The sequence below is a fragment of the Zea mays genome, chromosome 7 (genome assembly GCF_902167145.1).
Source record: "Zea mays cultivar B73 chromosome 7, Zm-B73-REFERENCE-NAM-5.0, whole genome shotgun sequence".
Lineage (NCBI taxonomy): Eukaryota > Viridiplantae > Streptophyta > Magnoliopsida > Poales > Poaceae > Zea > Zea mays.
The window spans coordinates 20,601,144-20,607,143 of record NC_050102.1 but is presented as its reverse complement, the minus strand read 5'-3'; positions in this window follow the sequence as shown (position 1 = coordinate 20,607,143).

The window sequence follows — 6,000 nt, the reverse complement described above, 5'->3', positions numbered from 1 at the left end:
TTTTCCTTTTCTTCACTCGCCAAAATTTGGGCGTTACCCTTTCTTTTTTTTCCCTTTCCCCTCGCTAAGCCTTGATCTTTTCCAAAGTTATAGCGGGATTCGGCTTGAGATCTCATATAAAGCAAAACCCTAAAATACTTTATTTTGTTTGCTGCACCATGCCGAACCATGCATTTATTTTGATTAATTGAAATTGTGAAAGCATTCATCTAGAAAATGGGTTTTAGAAAAAGGAAAAAAACCTTTTTCTTTTCATCTTCCCCCCTCTCCTCCCTTTTTGGCCCAGCCGCCCCCCTCACGCGGCCCAGCTGGTCAGCCGGCCCAGCCGGCCTTTCTCCCCCCCTCTCTCCCCTTTCCCCGCTGTGGGCCCCGAGGCGGCCCAGCTGGCCTTGCGGCCCAGCGCGGCCCAGCCGGCCCCCCCACTCCCCACGCCGCGCCCTCGGCATGGCGGTTGGAAACCGCCGCCGCCCCCCTGCGGGTCCCACCCGTCAGGCTCTCCCCCTCCCCAAACCTCTCTCTCTCCTCCCCTGCCCGACCCGCCCCGCTCCCCTGCCCCGCTCGCCGAACCGCCGCCGCCGGTGCTCGCCCCCGCGCGGTAAGCCCCTCCCCCCTCCTCTCTCCTCTCCCCTCCCCCCTCCTTCCCCAGCGCTCGCCGGCGCCCTCCTCGTGGCGCGGTCCCGCCCGCCCGCGGCGTTCCGGCGCGGCCCCGCCCCGCCCTCGGCGCTCACCGGCCCCGCCCGCCCCCGGCAGCTCGCCCCGCCCGACGCGCCTCCCCCTCACACACCCGTGCGCCCCGTCCGGCCATGGCGCGGCGCGGCTCCAGCTCGCCGGCGCGCGGCCGTGGCCCGGCCATGGCACCCTGGCTCGGTGCCCCTCGGCGCTGCCCCCCCCCCCGGCCCGGCCCCTTCCCCCGCCCAGCGCGGCGCCCTCCCCGCGCGGCTCGCCCGGCCGTGGCCCGGCCCGGTTCGCCGGCCATGGCGGCTCGGCCCCGCCCGCCTTGGCGTGCCCCGCCCCTGCCCGGCGCGACCGCGGCGTGCTGGCCCGGCGCGGCCTTGACCTCGGCCAGCGCGCGGCCCCACGCGGTCGGCCTCGGCATGGCCCCGTTGTCACCCGCGGCGCGCAACGCAGCGCGTGCGCAGCTCGGCCCCAGCGTGTGCGCGACCCGTTCGCGACGCGTCAGCGCGACCGTGCGTGTGCGTGCTCACGTGGTGCGCACAGTGCTTTGGCACGGCTCGCCGTGCCCTTGACGCGCTTGTCTACCCCCTAGACGTGTCCGTCTACCCCCCGTGTGTATTCCATGCATAGTGATCGCATTATTTAATTAGTGAATGGAAACTCAAGTTGGAAATTGGTTACGTTAGGTAATTCATGTAGTTAATCATCCACCTTATTTAATGTTGATCAACTGAAAATGGTTATGATTCTATTAGTGCATGTGACTAATCCTTTTTGTTAGAGCTAAGTGGAACTAGAGCACATAACGATTAGTTATGCGTCTACCCATAATACGCCTCGAGTATAAACTTTAACACCTGCGAGACCTTCCCCCCGTCTCTTTCTAACCATGGCCAATGCAATATCGTATGTCATACTCTATGCATATTTAATCTATTTGTTCTCTTGTATGGTGTACTGTTTGTTTCCTAATTCGACTGGATGGATGTATGTATGTTTGCGCTCGCATAGAGAACGATCTGGTTGAGGAGTCCGAAGAACTCATAGGAGAAGCCCCTGAGCAGCAGTCAGTTGGTGGAGGCATGTGTCCCTTGACCTATCTCTGTCCTATACATACTATAATTCACCTCCCGCATTACACATTTATACCTAAGGATTGACTAGCTTTTGTTATCCATGTCCTTGTTTACCTATTTGGGTTGGATTATTATTGTTTAGCTTTATGCTAAAGCTCAACTCTAATCAATGAACATGATGAGAATTATCAATGATACACTGTTTTCCCCTCTTTTATTATGATGTTATACTTGTGTCCTTCAAGGGGGCTCGAGCGGTTTCTCGAGTGCCTCTCCGTAAGGACCTGTTCGTTGGATGACCGCCCGGGAAAACAGTGCAACCATGAGGGTGGAATGAGGTGCCCTTAGCTGAATAATGAGAGATTCCAGGTTTAGCCGTCGTGCCGTCAATGGGGCTCGGTGTATGCATCTCGCTCTGCCAAGCTTGGGTTCGCCCCCTTGGGGAGGAGTGCGGTGCATTTAGGAAACCTAACGGGCGGCTACAGCCCCGGGGGATCTTTGTAAAGGCTACGTAGTGATATCCTGCTGGGTCACCTTGGTAGTGATCAATGGAGAGTCATGATCTCCGGGCAGAAAGGGAAATCACGGCTTGTGGGTAAAGCGCACAACCTCTGCAGAGTGTTAGAAAACTGATATATCAGCCGTGCTCGCGGTTATGAGCGGCCAAGGGAGCTCCAGTGATTAGTGGTACTTGATCAGAGATGTTCGGTTTGCAAGTGGCAATGAGATTGATGGTTCTTGGTTTTGACTCTGGTAATGGTAAGTGGTACTCTTTCCGTTTGGAAAGGAGTACGTTTGGGTTAATAACGTGGGTTAATCCTAAAACTTGGCTTTCTCTACTAGTAATAATAATCTGACCAACTAAAAGCAACTGCTTGACTTACCCCCACATAAAGCTAGTCCACTACAGCCAAACAGGATACTTGCTGAGTGTGTTGATGTGTACTCACCCTTGCTCTACACACCAACCCCACCATCCCTAGGTTGTCAGCATTGCAACCACTGCTCAAGAGAAGATGAAGCCGTGGAAGGAGACTTCTAGGAGTTCCAAGATTACGACGAGTTCTAGGCGTGGGTTAGTGGCAACCCCTAGTCGGCTGCCTGTGAAGGCCGCATTTATCTATGTTTCGTTTTCGCACTTTGATTAATGTAAAGACTATGTGGATGTCTCAGACCTATGATGTAATCGACTATTATTTCCCTTTTTAATACTATTTGAGCACTTTGTGATGATGTCCATGTTATGTAACTGCTGTGTACATGAATTGCTGATCCTGGCACGTACATGGTTCGCATTCGGTTTGCCTTCTAAAACCGAGTGTGACATAGGTGGTATCAAAGCCGTGCTGACTGTAGGACCGCTAACCTAGAGTAGAATGGTCGTTCTAAGGATTATAGACCTCTATCCCTGCCTTGACTTTGGTATCCCTTCAAAAGTTGGGCATATCGACCAAACCTATGTTCTACTGTATATTATACCTTGCTGAAAATTGTGTTTTATTCTAATCCTTCATTTATTTATGGTTCATCACTTGTTGGTCATATTAGTTTTGTTCTCACTCTTATGCTTGCGGTGTCTTTTGTAGATGGCTCGTCTTAGACACACCGCACGGAAGTCTGTCATCCCCTTCTTACCCTCTCGTCTCGTGGAGCGTCCGCTCCACCGTCCCGTGGCCGGTCAATCCAGTCACTTGGAGAGGCTGCACCACCGCCTACATGAGGAGCAGGAATGTCGACGACAGGAGCAACATGGCTCTTCTTTCTCGCTCCAGCAGGAGATAGATTCTGTGAGGAGCTGCTCCTCCGTGCTTCCTCTGGAGGCGCCCCCTGCACCACCACTGGACGCCCCAGCCCCTGGAATAGCTGCTGGAGGAGACCCAGAAGACGGAGGTGGCGACGACAGCTTGAGCCACGACACCGACTTTTCTGCTGACCAGGAGCTGGAAGGATGGGTTGCTCGACCCATCACTCGCGACGCTGCTCACGGGTGTCACTTCCACGATGCGCTCGACACCCTGCTACGTCGGGCACTTGACCAGCGTACTTGGTCTATCGAGTATCGCTGTGTGGTCTACCAGCACAATCGCGGGGTCTACCCGTACCGCTAGGAGGCGACCTGCTTGGTGCGCCGTCCGGAGAACAGTCTCCAGGGTGCGGAGGTCTGCTCAGTGCACTATTCCATCTCTGAGCGGGACTCAGCTGAGGCGGCCATGCAAGATGCCGCACGGCGTGCACTTTCGCACTACTGCTCAGTTCTCGGTGGGGTAGCTGATGGTCTCAACCTGAAGTACTACCCCCGCCGTCCATCTGGCAGCACGGGAGGCGTGATTGTTTCACCTGTTGGTGAGGACAATCCTAGGTTGAGCAGCACAGTCAACCTAGCCGCCGTGCTAAACACAGAGCTAGACCATGCATTAGACGAGCTGAGTAGGGATCGTGCTGAGATCGCCCTGCTGTGGGCTGAGCGCGCGGAGCGTCGTCACCTGGACGATGGTTCCCTCGCTCCCGTCGGGACTCAGCACCCGTACCGCTCACCTCGGTGTGGACACCAGTCTTATGGCAACCCCGACTGCAAGACCAAGATAAATTTAGAGCCATAGATCGTCAGAGTCGGATCTTGTAATTAATACGAAGACATATACATAGAAGCTATAGTCCTAGCATTAGTCTCGCTCTTAGTTAGTCTTAGTTAGACAGGGTAGTTTGCTATATCCTGTGCATTTATGTTTGTCATGATGAACTATGTTTGATTTGGATCTTTGTAATGACTGACACCAGAGTGTGGGTATCCCCTACATTTTGGTTTACCTGTTATGTTAATGGAGTTAGTTATCTAGTTGGGAAGCCTTTTATTCCACTTTTCTCCTTATCTGAGAAGCTGTGTTGGAGATCAGTGAAGATGCTCATCTGTTCAGTGTTGTGGAGAATTCTATACTCTTTTCTTATGCTGCAAGATTTGCCAGATCAGTTCTGATGTGTGGTTGCATTCTGCAGATGTCAGAAAACAGGCGCAGAGGAGGAAGGCGTGCTCAGCAGGAGCAAGCAGCTCAGCAGGATGAGGTACCCCAGCAACTGCCACCCTCGCCCCTGATGTCCATCGAGCAGATGTTCCTGATGCAGACTCAGGCAGTTTAAGCCATTGGTCAGACTCTGGCCGCTATTCAGCAGCAGCAGCAGCAACAACCACCACCTCAACCTCAGATGCCTCAGATGCCCAGGGACAAACGTGCTGAATTCATGAGAGGTCATCCCCCAACGTTTGCTCACTCTTCTGACCCCATGGATGCTGAAGACTGGCTGCGCACTGTGGAGCGGGAGTTGCATACCGCTCAGTGTGATGATAGGGAGAAAGTCCTGTATGGTCCCCGTCTGTTGAGAGGAGCAGCCCAGTCATGGTGGGAGTCTTATCTCGCCACCCATGCCAACCCCGACACCATCACCTAGGAAGAGTTCAGAGGAAGCTTTCTTCAGTACCATGTTCCAGCAGGTCTGATGACAGTAAAGAAGGAGGAGTTTCGGGCCCTCAAGCAAGGGTTATCGTCTGTCAGTGAGTACCGGGACATATTTCTGCAGTTGTCTCGCTATGCTCCTGAAGATGTCAACACCGACGCCAAGAGACAGTACCGTTTCTTGAGAGGCTTGGTTGACCCTCTGCAGTATCAGCTGATGAATCACACCTTCCTGACATTCCAGCACCTGATTGACAGAGCAATCATGACAGAGAGGAAGCGTAAGGAGATGGAGGATCGCAAGCGCAAGATCAGTGGACCCCAGCCTGGAAGCAGCAATCGTCCTCGTTTCTCAGGCAATCAACCCCAGAAGTTCAGGCAGAACCAGTGTCCACCCCAGCATCAGCAGTTCCAAAGGCAGTATCCTCAGCACCCGTATCAGAATCATCAAAACAATCAGTTAGGAGGAGGTCAGTTTCAGAGGCAGAATCAGCAGACACCTCGTCTTCCTGCCCCAGCAAACCAACAGAACAGTCAGGCAGCACCAGCTCAGGTTGGAAACAGAGCATGTTTCCACTGTGGAGAGCAAGGCCATTGGGTGATGCAATGTCCAAAGAAGGCAGCCCAACAGCAGTCAGGCCCCAATGCCCCAGCAAAGCATAATGTGTCTCAGCCTAGAGCAGGCAACCGCTCTCAGCCGCGCTATAACCATGGGAGACTGAATCACTTGGAGGCTGAAGCAGTTCAGGAGACCCCCGGCATGATAGTAGGTATGTTTTCAGTCGACTCCCATATTGCAG